Consider the following 15812-nt stretch of genomic DNA (forward strand, 5'->3'; position numbering starts at 1 on the left):
GACCAGTTAGTGTGACCATTGTCTGACTTTGTGAGGATGATTGGTGGTGGGAGTTGATAGGGTTATCATCCCAGACAAGTGAGACTCATTCCAGTTTCTCTGGCAGTGTTCAAAGTCCGGATTCCGGGGATGATATACAATCCCCTCTTAAGAGATTTCAGAGTGTGAATCGGATGACATCAGCCAGGGGCAGCCTGAAGCTCTGGCTTTGGATTCGGTAGGGGAGACTGAACCATTGATGGTGAATGTAACTTTGAATTTGTTTTCTTCCCCCACAGCAGAGTTCCTCCAGGTTTGGGGGAAGATATTTACCTCCTGTCCCTGCAGCGGTGAAGCGTCACTTACCCCCGTTTAAAAATGTTACCGATGTAGCGAGTTACTTAACTACTGTTCCATGCCACAGTAGCTATGTCATAGCTACGTTTCCTTTCAGTCGGTCACTCTGTATAACATACTAGTGCTCCCAAGTGACTCGGTCAATGGTGCTAAGTTACTGGTTGCCAAGGTCCCCGAACCCGTTGTGGGCCGGGTATCAGAACGCACAGTTCCTTCCCCACGTTCAGACACACGGTTGTCAATATTGGTGGATATGAAAACAAGTAGGACAACAAAAATGGTGGTGCTCTACCCCTTTGTACTGTATGGGAGACTGGCAGAGTACTCTGTCCAGTGACGGACATGCGCAGTTGACAAAGACGGAGATGAGGGGATACGGTCTGCAGTTCGCTGTGCGTCCTCCTTGCTACCCGGGGTCCTAGTGCCCAACAGAGGAGGGTCGCATTCTAGGTCTGTCTGGCACAGTTTCAGTTTCGCTTGTGCCTGCGGTTATTGGATCTGATGGCCTCTATGAGCTGTGGTGCTTCTGGGACTTCTGTTGATGCGTCTGTTTCAGCTCTGGCTGATTGCTACGTGTCTGGACCGGTGGTGGAAAAAGTACCCAATTCTCATACTTGAGTAAAAGTAAAGATACCTTAATAGAAAATGACTCAAGTAAAAGTGAAAGTCACTGCTTGAGTAAAAGTCTAAAAGTATTTGGTTTGAAATATACTTAAGTCTCAAAAAAAAAATGTAATTGCTAAAATATACTAAAGTATCAAAAGTAAAAGTGTAAACCATTTCAAATTCCTTATATTAAGCAAACCAGACGGCATAATTTTGTTTATTTTAAATTTACAGATAGCCAGGGGCTCCAACACTATACAATCGGCACGTGCGCCCTCTACGAGAGGGTTGTATCCATATAAGTGGTATGCGTTTTAGTGTTGGTGGCAGGTTGGAGTTTCTCCTTTTCAGAGCTCTTTGGTGGACATTTTGATGTTCTATGCAAGAGGTTTTGGAGTACGGGTTTTCTTTTACAACATTTCGGCGTGTTCTATAGGGGTGACGGCTCTACCCCTGGGTATCATCCTCTGGTGGTGCAGTTCCTGAAAGGCGTGCGTCAGCTCCGAACAGTGTCTAAGCCTATGGCATCAACCTGGGACCTGGAGTTGGTCCTGGACGATTTGTTTTAAGCCTCCATTTGGACCATTGGAGTCTGTGGACCTGAGGATCCTTTCCTATAAGACTGTCCTGCTCATGGCCTTGGTGACCACCAAGCGTGTTGGGTTGTTCCACACGCTATCAGTGCACCCTTCCTGTGTGGAGTTCGTGCCTGGCGACTCCAAAGTAAAGTTACGTTCTAATGCAGTTTGCTCCCAAGGTTATGCCTATGTTTTACAGGTCCCTGGCTTTCAAAGTGTTCCCTTTCTCATGGTCTGTGTCCGGTGCGCGCTTTATGCGCTTATATGGATAATAACAAGCATGTCCGTGTTTATGACCAGCTTTTTGTCTGTTTCGCTAATCCAGCTTGGGGTAGTCTTTCATATTTGGATTGTGGAGGCTATTTCCTGGGCATATGACAGCAAATGACAACAGTTGCCTTATCCGGGTTACCAAAGTTCCCCCCCGTGGGATTGAGCCTTGGGCTGCTTTGGTATCCGGCAGTGCACAGATTGGGCATTTATCCAGGTTACCACAGTTTCCCCCTGTGGGATTGAGCCTTGGGCTGCTTTGGTATCCGGCAGTGCACAGATTGGGCATTTATCCAGGTTACCACACTCCCCCCCCATGGGATTGAGCCTTGGGCTGCTTTGGTATCCGGCAGTGCACAGATTGTGCATTTATCCAGGTTTGAGCCTAGGGCTGCCGTGGTTCGTCGCTGATTTGGTGCGCGAGTGCACATTATCAAGTCACAGCAGGTGCTCTGTTGTTTTGGACTTGTAGTTCCTTGTGTGATTCCTGGCATTCCCGAAGCATTAGGTCTCTGTGAGCCTTTTTGGAATCGGTAGGGTCTATGTACGTAGGGCTCCGTGGTTGATGATAGGCAGCATTTCTCTGGGTTACCACAGTTACTTGTGGGTTAGAGCCTTGGGTTGCCATGGTTCATCGACTCTGGTTGATGCTATGCAGTACTCGTGTGCACTTTACCAAGTCAAGGCAGGTGATCTGTTGTTTTGGACCGGCGATTCCTTGTACGAATTCTGACATTTCAGGCTCGCAAGGTAAGCATTGTTCATGGAACCGTATGTTCTATGGATTTGGGCTGCAGTTACATTGTGCACAGCAAAGTTGCAACAGGTTCTGGTTCCCTATATGGGGCTCTGACAGTTCAGCCTTCTCGGGTAAATATTGGGGAAAGGGTGGCTTCTGTAACCCCTTTTTGGAATCGGTAGAACCTGTGTGTGCTTGTGCTGCCATGGGCCTCCTAGTTTGGTACGCTCTGTGCTGGATGGGGCGTGATTGTCTGTCCCATAGTATGTTATACTGAGTTACCTACTGAAACGGAACATATGGTTCTGTTATAACTACTGTTCCCTGAAGGAGGGAACCAGGTAAATATATTTTGGCCCGGCGCCATCAGGGGGTTTCGGTTCGCTTAAGAGCGGTACTGAAATTGAGGAAATGGATACGAGCACCGGTATTATAGCCAGGAAGGAGGGGCTTACGAGGGCGGACTTGGCATCCATTGGGCCGTTGGACGTAATTTTAGTTTGCTTTAGGTGAATAGGATTGGTCGTTGACTCCCGATAGTATGTTATACCTCAGTCCCTTCTTCAGGGAACTTCTTCAGTAATCAGTGTGGTGTTGCCAGAGAGGAAGAGGTGAAACTAGAGGGTTTATGTCCATGAAAATAAGACCACGAAGTCAGGAATTTTTAAATCTAGGTCAATGAGTGCTGAATTTGGTAAACAAATGTTGTTGTTTTTAATTGCTAATTTGCTATGTGAGGCTTATTTGATCGAACATACGTTTTGTAATGTTTAGATTGTTATGAATGCACTGATAAAAGTGGACACACATGGCATTTCACACACGTATCTGCCCCTCTCATTGGATAGAATGGTCCCACCTGATCTCGCCTCCTCCTGCCTGCCTTCCATCTTTGAGGACATTTGTTTCCATTGTTAGAGCGGTCACTCAACTGTCTTGCCAATATAATATAATATAATATCTTTGGCTTTGCTTACCAGGGAGGTTGATGATTCCCTGGTTAAAATTTCATTTGATATTTTTAACCCTTTTAGAAACAGCTCTGAAGATGGTTTTAGCAACTCTCAACCGAATTCATGTCTATGTATTCTTGCTGTTGGACCAGCCAGTTACTAAGCTTACAGTAAAGCTACAAGCCTTGCTAAGTTGCTAGGCTAACATGTTACCAAGGCTAGCCCTGCCGCACGAGAGCTTTAGGGTCAGGTTAGCTCCGGCTGCTACCTCACACATTGCTGACTGGGAAAAGACTGCGTGGGCACAAAACTGGCACCCAACTGCCAATTAATCAAAATGCACTGCCTCACTGGCAACCTAAAAAGGGAGAAAAAGAAGTAGGACAGCTGCTCGTGCCAAGACAAGGAGGCTCAATTACTTTAGGAAAAAAAAAAATATCATCTGTAGCTCATGTCATAAGTCCTGAGGAGTTACGCCTTTTCTTACTTCGGCCATGGGAAAGAACAGGAATTGTGGGATGAGAGGAATTTACCACGGATCCAACAGTACTTCCCGGTTTCCTAGCCTTTCCCAATTCCAAGGCCTTGCACTCTTTTGTTTGGCCGATCTCCAGATCAGCAGGGAAGGCTGGTATTGGGATGTTCAGGGAAGGGGAAGTGAGATGTGGACATAGTTGCTCGCCATCACCTGTTGCTTCAGTGACGGAAGTCTGGCTGTGGCTCCAGCTGGAGAACTCTGGGAAGCGTGGCCTGCGGCTGCAGAACTCTGGGAAGAACATGGAGAACCAGGGGGGATTCTATTGGCACATTATTCGTTGGACCAAACACACTCGGCCAGGACATATTAGCATCATTGTCATGTAGACTGAGAAATACATGCACAGACACACACAAATAAACATAGAGGGATTTTCAAGTACCTGATTAGTTCGAGGAGCGCAGAGTTGTGGTTGTAATAGCTCCAGAGCTACTTGTCATTGCCTTGTCAGTGTAATGCTGAAATGGTCTACATTTCACTGCCTGCCCTACACTGTCCTCAGAGCCTTATTAGCTAAGGGGTGTTAGTTCTTACTTGAAATGCTGACAAGAAACCCTGGAGCCAATACTTATCACAGGCAGAAATGAAGGCCTTTAATATCCTATTTAATATCCAATATCCAACAGGCAGTTAACCCACTGTTCCTAGGCCGTCATTGAAAATAAGAATATGTTCTTAGCGGACTTGCCTAGTTAAATAAAGGTTAAAAAAATATATATATATATAAAAAATAAGAAATTCCGGCTCAGACATTCCTGAGTACTGACACATTTTCATGACATTCAGAATGGATTCCCACCCCTTGACTTAGTCCACATTTTATTGTTACAGCCTGAATTTAAAATAGATTCCATTTGGATTTGTTTGTCACTGGCCTACACACAATACCCCATAATGTCAAAGTGGAATTATGGTTTTAGATTTTTGTTTACAAATGAAGAGCTGAAATGTTTTAAGTCAATAAGTATTCAACCCCTTTGTTATGACAAGCCTAAATACGTTCAGGAGTAAAAATGTGCTTAACAAATCACATAGTAAGTTTTATGGACTCACTCTGTGTGCAATAATAGTGTTTAACATGATTTCTGAATGACTACCTCATCTCAGTACCCCAAACATACAATTATCTATAAGGTCCCTCAGTTGAGCAGTGCATTTGAAATACATATTCTACCACAAAGACCAGGGAGATTTTCCAATGCCTTGCAAAGAGGGGCACCTATTGGTAGATGGGGAAAAAATAAAACAAATCCGCTCAGGGATTTCACCATGAGGCCAATGGTGACTTCAAAACAGTTTAATGGCCGTGATGGGAGAAAGCTGAGGATGGACCAAGAACACTGTAATTACTCCATAATAGTAGCCTAATTCACAGAGTGAAAAGAAGGAAGCCTGTACAGAATACAAATATTATAAAACATGTATCCTGTTTGCAACATGGCACTAAAGTAATACTGCAAATAAATGTGGCAAATAAATGAACTGTATATCCAGAATACAAAGTGGTATGTTTGTGGAAAATCCAATACAACACATTACTGAGTACCACTCTCAATATTTTCAAGCATAGTGGTGGCTGCATCATGTTATGGGTATGCTTGTAATCGTTAAGGTCTGGGGAGTTTTTCAGGATTAAAAATAAACAGAATGGAGCTAAGCACAGGCAAAATCCTAGAGGAAAACCTGGTTTAGTCTGCTTTCCACCAGACACTGGGAGATGATTTCACCTTTCAGCAGGACAATAACCTAAAACACAAGGCCAAATCTACACTGGAGTTGCTTACCAAGAAGAAAGTGAATGTTCCCGAGTGGCCGAGTTACAGTTTTGACTAACACTTCCGGTCATACGTTTTAGAAACACCTAGTCATTCAAGGCTTTTCTTTATTTTTACTATTTTCTACATTGTAGAATAATAGTGAAGATATCAAAACTATGAAATAACACATATGGAATCATGTAGTAACCAAAAAAGTGTTCAACAAATCAAAATGAATGTTTGATTCTTCAAAATAGCCACCCATTGCCTTGATCACAGCTTTGCACACTCTTGGCATTCTCTCAACCAGCTTCACCTGGAATGCTTTTCCAACTGTCTTGAAGGAGTTCCCACATATGCTGAGCACTTGTTGGCTGCTTTTCCTTCTCTACGGTCCGACTCATCCCAAACCATCTACATTTAGTTGAGGTCAGGGGTTTGTGGATGCCAGGTAATCTGATGCAGCACTCCATCACTCTCCTTCTTGGTAAAATAGCCCTTACACAACCTGGAGGTGTGTTGGGTCATTGTCCTGTTGAAAAACAAATGATAGTACCACTAAGCCCAAACCAGATGGGATGGCATATCGCTGCAGAATGCTGTGGTAGCCATGCTGGTTAAGTGTTACTTGAATTCTAAATAAATCACACAGACAGTGTCACTAGCAAAGCAACCCCACACCATAGCACCTCCTCCTCCATGCTTCACAGTGGAACATACACATGCGGAAATCATCCGTTCACCCACACCGGCGGTTGGAACCAAAAATTTCCAATTTGGACTCCAGACCAAAGGACACATTTACACCGGTGTAATGTCCATTGCTCGTGTTTCTTGGCCCAAGCAAGTCTCTTCTTGCTATTGGTGTCCTTTAGTAGTGGTTTCTTTACAGCAATTCGACCATGAAGGCCTGATTCACACAGTCTCCTCTGAATAGTTGATGCTGAGATGTGTCTGTTACTTGAACTCTGTGAAGCATTTATTTGGGCCCCAATTTCTGAGGCTGGTAACTCTAATGAACTAATCCTCTGCATCAGAGGAAACTCTGGGTCTATCTTTCCTGTGGCAGTCCTCATGATAGCCAGTTTAATCATAGCGCTTGATGGTTTTTGCCACTGCACTTGAAGAAACTTTCAAAGTTCCTGACATTTTCCGTATTGACTGAACTTCATGCCTTAAAGTAATGATAAGACTGTCGTTTCTCTTTGCTTATTTGAGTTGTTCTTGCCATAATTGAAAATCTATGGCAAGACTTGAAAATGGTTGTCTAGCAATGATCAATAACCCATTTGACAGAGCTTGAAGAATTTTACAAGAATGATCGGCAAAAGTTGCACAATCCAGGTGTGGAAAGCTCCAGCTGTAATCGCTGCCAAAGGTGCTTCTACAAAGTATTGACTCAGAGGTGTGAATAACTATGTAAATAAGATATTTCTGTATGACATTTTTTTATATATTTGCAAACATTTCTAAAAACATGTTTTCACGTATGGGCTATTGTGTGTAGATGTGTGTAAAAAATCTATTGAATCCATTTTGAATTCAGGCTGTAAGACAACCAAATGTGGAATAAGTCAAGGGTATGAATACTTTCTGAAGGCACTTTGTGTATATGTTCAATTGTATAGACTTTTTATGGCACTGAAACACTTCAAGTCACGAACTGATCCCCTGTAGAAAAACCCTATAACTAAAGAGGTTGCTTAGCTCACAAAGAAGAGAAATGCAGTTGTAAGTTTGATCTTGGAATGATGCACTTCAATTTGATGTTCATCAACAGTCGTAATAAATCTACTGTAACATTAAGAAGCAACAAGAGATTGACATGCTTTTACATGCACCACAACCAGAAAATGCTTTAAAACATGGAGGAACCGGTAAAAGGCTAGTCCAATCAGTAATGCTTATTTTTGTTGTCCGTTTCAAAACGATTGGCTACAGTGTTCGCTACTGAACATTGACCTGATTGTCTCAGTAGTGTGTATTCAACAATGATCCATCATAAGACCACAAAAAGTTGTCTCTGGCAATAAGAGTCTGGCAACCAGGCTACAATGTAACTACTCTAAACCCTGCTGCATCAGTGCACTATAGGGCCCTTAGCTCTGTGTGCAGGCAGGCAGGCTGGGCCGCTGTCAGTTGTGACCAGTGTTCCTCGTTAAATGTCTTGGCAATGGGCACCAGCACATTTCAGCCACAGATTTACTGCCGTTGGCCAGAGACTGGTCCAGTAAAATTCAACCAAAAGTTAGCCTGACATTAAGAAAATACCCTTGCTTATAGTTGAGGAACGGTGCTGCGATAGCAGCACTTTCTCACACTTTCTCTCGCTACAGTGTAACCTTCCCCATCTGTTGGTCTCTACTGAATACATGTAAGACTGTGTCCCACATGGCATTCTATTGCCTACATAAGACACTACTTTTGACCAGAATAGGGTACAATTAAGGAGGAAGCCCTATTCTCTCATTAGCACATACAGTAGAGTGTCCTTTTCAGACGGTAGACCATGTAGATACCACATATAGTGGAGCAAAAGATTCCTGGTCTGGTGGGGTTTAGGAAGAGCTACTTCCTGCTCATCACCTTTCCCTAGAGACCTTCCATTCTGTCCCACACCACAGCACATGGTGCACTGCCGGTAACCCCCCCCCCCCCCCCCACCCCACACACACACACACAGTTTCTCTCTCCTGTCCATGTCATGGTGTCACCTCTACTCCAACCATCCACCCTCTGTGACACCCTGTTAGGCTTGGTTGCCCTGGGGAGCATGCTGCCATCCTCCCCCCCTGGTTCCCTCTCACTGTGTGGGAATGCTGCATGGTTGGCCAGGGGCAGTGATGAGTGCAGTCTCAGGGCAGAATCCAAATGAGGTCCAGGCTGAGATATGTGTCAGCGGCAGTGTTGCCTTGACCAGGTCGAAGTTGGTCCAGTGCTTTTTGTTAGAGTACCTCTCCTCCAAGCCAGAGGTTAGAGGAATGAACAGGAGAAACTGCTATTATACAGTATTAAAGTAACGTATACTACATAATAGTATGAATTATTCTCTATATTGTATTATGTTATATATACATCCAATATACAGTACCAGTCAAAAGTTTGCACAAACCTACTCATTCAATGGTTTTTCTTTATTTTTTACTGTTTTCTACATTGTAGAATAATAGTGAAAACATCAAAACTATGAAATAACACATATGGAATCATTTAACAACCAAAAAAGAGATTCTTCAAATTAGTAACACTTTGCTTTGATGACAGCGTTGCACACTCTTGGTATTCTCTCAACCACCGTCATGAGGTAGTCACCTGGAATGCATTTAAATTAACACGTGTGCCTTGTTAAAAGTTAATTTGTGGAATTCTTAATGTGTTTGTGCCAATCAGTTGTGTTGTGACAAGGTAGGGGTGGTATACAGAAGATAACCCTATTTGGTAAAATATCAAGTCCATATTACGTCAAGAACAGCTCAAATAAGCAAAGAGAAACAACAGTCCATCATTACTTTAAGACATGAAGGTCAGTCAATATGGAACATTTAAAGAACTTTGAAAGTTTCCTCAAGTGCAAATCGCAAAGAAACCACTTCTAAAGGACACCAATGAGAAGAAGAGCCAAGAAGCATGAGCAATGGACATTAGACTGGTGGAAATTTGTCCTTTGGTCTGATGAGTCCAAATTTGAGATTTTTGGTTCCAACCGCTGTGTCTTTGTGAGACGCAGAGTAGGTGAACGGATGATCTCCGCTTGTGTGGTTCCCACCGTGAAGCATGGAAGAAGAAGTGTGATGGTGCTTTGCTGGTGACACGGACAGTGATTTATTTACAATTCAAGGTACACTTAACCAGCATGGCTTCCACAGTATTCTGCAGCTATACGCCATCCCATCTGGTTTGCGCTTAGTGGGACTATCATTTGTTTTTCAACAGGACAATGACCCTAAACACACCTCCAGGCTGTGTAAGGGCTATTTTACCAAGAAGGAGAGTGATGGATTGTTGCATCAGATGACCTGGCCTCCACAATCACCCGACCTCAACCCAATTAAAATGGTTTGGGATGAGTTGAACTGCAGAGTGAAGGAAAAGCAGCCAACAAATGCTCAGCATATGTGGGAACTCCTTCAAGACAGTTGGAAAAGCTGGTTGAGAGAAAGCTTTGCACACACTTGGTAGTCATCAAGGCAAAGGGTGGCTACTTTGAAGAATCTAAAATATATTTTAACACTTTTCTTTAACACTTTTTTGGTTACTACATGATTCCATGTGTTATTTCAAATGATGTTTTCACCATTATTCTACAATGTAAAAAATAGTTACAAAAATAAAGAAAAAACCTTGAATGAGTAGGTGTGCCCAAACTTTTGACAGGTACAGACACATTATGTAAAGTATGACCATATCAGGTGCAGCCCACCTTCTCTATCTTGTTCACTCCCTCTCTCTGTCACACACGCACACACACAGTAAGCTCAGATAAGAAATGAAAGCCTGCTGCAGTTTTACAATTTAAGCGGTGATGTTTTTCTGTTATATGTATCTGACCTTCTCAGGTGTTTGTGTCACCCAGTTGGAGATTGATTATTCCATTGGAGGGATGCCAGGAATACTGAAGAGCCTTTCCCTCTACACTTCTTAAATATGTTCATGTCCATTATGCCCTGCACTATCATTCAATATTATTATGAACATAAAGTGCAATAATCTAAAGTAACATACCACAGGCTCGAGGGATATCTGTTGTAACTTAAAGGGATAGTTCCCCCAAATTACAAAATGACTTATTGGTTTCATTACCCTGAAAGCAGTCAATGGACAAGGTATGCTTTGCTTTAGTTCCCTGGCACTGTTTCCTAATGCTAAGATTTTTGCATTTATGGCAAAAATCCCATTCAAGTCATTTTGGGTGAATTAGGCCTGGCTCGCAGTTGGCGTTACAATTCATCCCAAAAGTTTTCAATGGGGTTGAGGTCAGGGCTTTGTGCAGGCCAGTCAAGTTCTTCCACACAAATCTCAACAAACCTTTTCTGTACGGACCTTGCACGGGGGCATTGTCATGCTGAAACAGGAATTGTCTAGAATGTCTGTATGCGTTAAAATTTCCCTTCACTAGAACTAAGGAGCCAAGCCCGAACCATGAAATACAGCCCCAAACCATTATTCATCCTCCACCAAACTTTACAGTTGGCACTATGCATTCGGACAGGTAGCATTCTCCTGGCATCCACCAAACCCAGATTTGTCCTTCAGAATGCCAGATGGTGAAGCGTAATTCATCACTCCAGAGAACACGTTTCCACTGCTCCAGAGTGGCGGCGAGCTTTACACCACTCCAGCTGAAGTTTGGTATTGCACATGGTGATCTTAGGCTTGTGTTCAGCTGCACAGCCATGGAAACCCATTTCATGAAGCTCCCGATGAACAGTTATTGTGCTGATGTTGCTTTCAGAGGCAGTTTGGAACTCGGTAGTGAGTGTTGTAACCGAGGACAGAAATTTTTACACGCTACACACTTCAGCACTCGACGGTCCCATTCTGTGAACTTGAGTGGCCTATCACTTCAAGGCTGAGCCTTTGTTGCTCCTAGCTGATCACATACTTTGGCCATGTAGTGTGTCTTGAATTGGCTACCTAGTTATTTGTCTAATCTCATATTTTATAGGCCTACCTGCTGCTGCAATGTCTCTCTCTTTAAGCCGTCAGCATGCTTCAGTTCAGCTGGCCCCTAGCTAGAAGCTAGAACTCGGCCAGGCAAACCAAATGAGTGCTCTCGCACACTCCCTTAAAAGACTACGACTAATTTGAAGGGGTGTCCACATACTACTGTATATACAATGTACATTTGATGACTGACAGGGAGCGCTGTTTTGAAACCACACGCCTCCATCTTGCCACTCCCCCACCTTTGTAACAAATACTTTGTAAGTTATAGAGAAGCATTTATAAACGTCTACATTTGATTTTCCCACATGTATTCTATTAGAGACACATTAATGCAGAATTGTAAATTGTATTAAACACACACACACACACACACACACACACACACACACACACACAGCATTCAGAAAGTATTCAGAACCCTTGACTTTTTCCACATTTTGTTACGTTATACAGCCCAATTCTAAAATTGAATTTTAAAAAATAGAACTCAATCTACACACAATACCTCACAATGACAAAAAAACAACGTTTTGTTTGTTTGTTTACATTTTTTAAAATAAAAAACAGAAATACCTTATTTACATAAGTATTCAGTCCCTTTGCATTGAGACTAGAAAATTGAGCTCAGGTATATCTTATTTCCATTGATCATCCTTGAGATGTTTCTACAACTTGATTGGAGTCCACCTGTGATAATTCAATTGATTGGACATGATTTGGAAAGGCACACACCTGTCTATATAAGGTCACACAATTGACAGTGCAAAAACCAAGCCATGAGGTCGAAGGAATTGTCCGTAGAGCTCCGAGACAGGATTGTGTCGAGGCACAGATCTGGGAAAGGGTACCAAAACATTTCTGCAGAATTGAAGGTCCCTAAGAACACAGTGGCCTCCATCATTCTTAAATGGAAGAAGTTTGGAACCACCAAGACTCTTCCAAGAGCTGGTCTCCTGGACAAACTGAGCAATCGTGGGAGAAGGTCCTTTGTCAGGGAGGTGACCAAGAGCCCAATGGTTACTCTGACAGAGCTCCAGAGTTACTCTGTGGAGGTGGGAGAACATTCCAAAAGGACAACCATCTCTGCAGCCCCCCACCAATCAGGCCATTATGGTAGAGTGGCCAGACGGAAGACACTCCTCAGTAAAAAGGCACGTCACAGCCCGCTTGGAGTTTGCCAAAAGGCACCTAAAGACTCTCAGACCATCTTTGGCCTGAATGCCAAGCGCCACGTCTGGAGGACTGTAAAGCATGATGGTGGCAACATGATGTTGTGGGGATGTTTTTCAGCGGCATGGACTGGGAGACTAGTCAGGGCCGAGGGAAAGATGAATAGAGCAAAACATATATATTTTTTCAATTATAGAATGAGGCAAAACATAACAAAATGTGGAAAAAGTCAAGGCGTCTGAGTAATTTCCCGAATGCACTGTGTATGTGTGTATACAGTTGAAGTCAGAAGCTTACATACACTTACGTTGGAGTCATCAAAACTCGTTTTTCAACCACTCCACAAATATCTTGTTAACAAACTATAGTTTTGGCAAGTCGGTTAGGACATCTACTTTGTGCATGACAAGTAATTTTTCCAAAAATTGTTTACAGACAGATTATTTCACTGTATCACAATTCCAGTGGGTCAGAAGTTTACATACACTAAGTTGACTGTGCCTTTAAACAGCTTGGAAAATTCCAGAAAATTATGTCATGGCTTTAGAAGCTTCTGATAGGCAAATTGACATAATTTGAGTCAATTGGAGGTGTACCTGTGGCTGTATTTCAAGGCCTACCTTCAAACTCAGTGCCTCCTTGCTTGACATCATGGGAAAATCAAAAGAAATCAGCCAAGACCTCAGAAAACAAATTGTAGACCTCCACAAGTCTGGTTCATCCTTGGGAGCAATTTCTAAACGCCTGGAGGTACCACGCTCATCTGTACAAACAATAGTATGCAAGTATAAACACCATGGGTCCACACAGCTGTCATACCGCTCAGGAAGGAAACGCGTTCTGTCTCCTAGAGATGAACATACTTTGGTGAGAAAAGTGCAAATCAATCCCAGAACAACAGTAAATGACCCTGTGAAGATGCTGGAGGAAACCGGTACAAAAGTATCTTTATCCACAGTAAAACGAGTCCTATATCAACATAACCTGAAAGGCTGCTCAGCAAGGAAGAAGCCACTGCTCCAAAACTGCCTTAAAGCCAGACTACGGTTTGCAACGGCACATGGGGACAAAGATGGTACTTCTTGGAGAAATGTCCTCTGGTCTGATGAAACAAAAATAGAACTGTTTGGCCATAATGACCATAGTCATGTTTGGAGGAAAAAGAGGGAGGCTTGCAAGACAAAATGCACCATCCCATCCGTGAAGCACGGGGGTGGCAGCATCATGTTGTGGGGGTGCTTTGCTGCAGGAGGGACTGTTGCACTTCACAAAATAGATGGCATCATGAGGCATGAAAATTATAAAATTAATTAATTATAAAATTATAAGCAACATCTCAAGACATCAGTTAAAGCTTGGTTGCAAATGGGTCTTCCAAAATGACAATGACCCCAAACATACTTCCAAAGTTGTGGCAAAATGGCTTAAGGACAACAAAGTCAAGTTAATGGAGTGGCCATCACAAAGCCCACAAATCCTATAGAAAATGTGTGGGTAGAACTAGAAAAAAGTGTCTGCGAGCAAGGAGGTCTACAAACCTGACTCAGTTACACCAGCTCTGTCAGGAGTAATGGGCCAAAATTCACCCAACTTATTGTGGGAAGCTTGTGGAAGGCTACCCAAAACATTTGACCCAAGTTAAACAATTTAAAGGCAATGCTACTAAATACAAATTGAGTGTATGTAAACTTCTGACCCACTGGGAATGTGATGAAAGAAATAAAAGCTGAAGTAAATCATTCTCTCTACTATTATTCTGACATTTCACACTATTAAAATAAAGTGGTTATCCTAACTGACCTAAGACAGGGAATTTTTACTAGGATTAAATGTCAGGAATTGTGAAGAACTGAGTTTAAATGTATTTGGCTAAGGTGTATGTAAACTTCCGACTTCAACTGTGTGTTGAATATACAGGCACACACACACACACACACACACACACACACACACACATATATTTTAGAAAGTACTAATGTTATTGTCCCCACCACAATCAAAAAAACATTTCAATACATGTAATTTTGTCCTTCAAACATTTCTATAAAATACTGTAGAATTCCATTCATTCCTACGGAAGACTGCTTTTCTGAGGAGTGCCAACATGGCTGACTGGTGGCTTCAAAGCATCTCAATACATAACATCAACAATCCAGGGTTTATATACATCATTGGCTGCACTCTCGTCTTTCTCGTTGAATGACAGCAAACACTTCATTGAAGAATCCCGTCCATATTTCCCACCCCTACTGTTAACCAATCACCGATGAACGGGCGTAGACTTCGGCTACCGAACTTCCACTTGCCTCAAGAAAAATGTTGTGTGTGCAATGGAAGCCAACACATATCAAGATTCAAAATGCAATCAATTTTCAATAGAAAATAAAGAAAAATACTCACACATCTTCAACTAAGTTGCTAAGACAGGAGCACAGAGACAGTGTGAGACTACTTCTCTTTTCCAAGTTCTGGAAGTCATAAGGTTATCACAGGTGTCACTATGGACAAAGTAGTGAATACAATGCCATGTTGCCTTGAGATCAGACAACCAAACTACCTCAGGCTTAGCGCGGTTGTTTATAAACTGTTGGAGCAACTCCTAGACACAACAGAAGCCTCTCAATAACCTCCCCCTCAGCAAAGTCCCAAAGCCTCTCGACTTGTTTCCTGCCAAATCCGCTCCTCAGGATGAGTAACCCATGAAATGATTTCTGACATTATGGATCACAGGTCTGTTGGATGAGCTGCCTGATCCTTTTCTGCTACGGTGTTGACAGGGCAGAGGGATTTAGAGGGATTTCCCTTGCCTAGCTGGCTGTGGAGCGCTGTGGAGTTGTGTGCCAGCAAGCTAACCCGCCTCACATTAATAAACTTGTGTATCCGTCTACTGTATGCATGTCTCAGAGGGCCATCTGGACAGTACTGGAGAAGTTGGTGGGCAACAGCCTAACTTAATGCTACAGAAATTCACTGTGGATATTGTGCTTCCTTCTAGAGCACAGCATAAGTCCCTTTTGTAGAGGGTAGAATAACAGACCAATCCAATGATGTGCACATTCATTACGCACATAAAATATTGGGAGTCACAGAACACCTGTGATGCAATCGATGGACAACATGCAAGCCTTCTATTGATCTCAGTTAAAGACCTCGTCTCCAATTCAACACTGTCCGTTTCCCTTCGCCTGCTGCTGGAGC

At 42.8% G+C, this 15812-nt stretch overlaps 1 protein-coding gene across 1 annotated transcript in view; it reads right to left on the bottom strand.

Moving 5' to 3' along the window:
- Positions 1-15812, bottom strand: part of LOC112255023 (alpha-1-syntrophin) — a 67156-nt gene that overhangs the window by 30687 nt on the left and 20657 nt on the right. The window lies entirely within an intron of this gene.

This window comes from Oncorhynchus tshawytscha, linkage group LG07 (genome assembly GCF_018296145.1).
Source record: "Oncorhynchus tshawytscha isolate Ot180627B linkage group LG07, Otsh_v2.0, whole genome shotgun sequence".
NCBI classification, from domain to species: domain Eukaryota; kingdom Metazoa; phylum Chordata; class Actinopteri; order Salmoniformes; family Salmonidae; genus Oncorhynchus; species Oncorhynchus tshawytscha.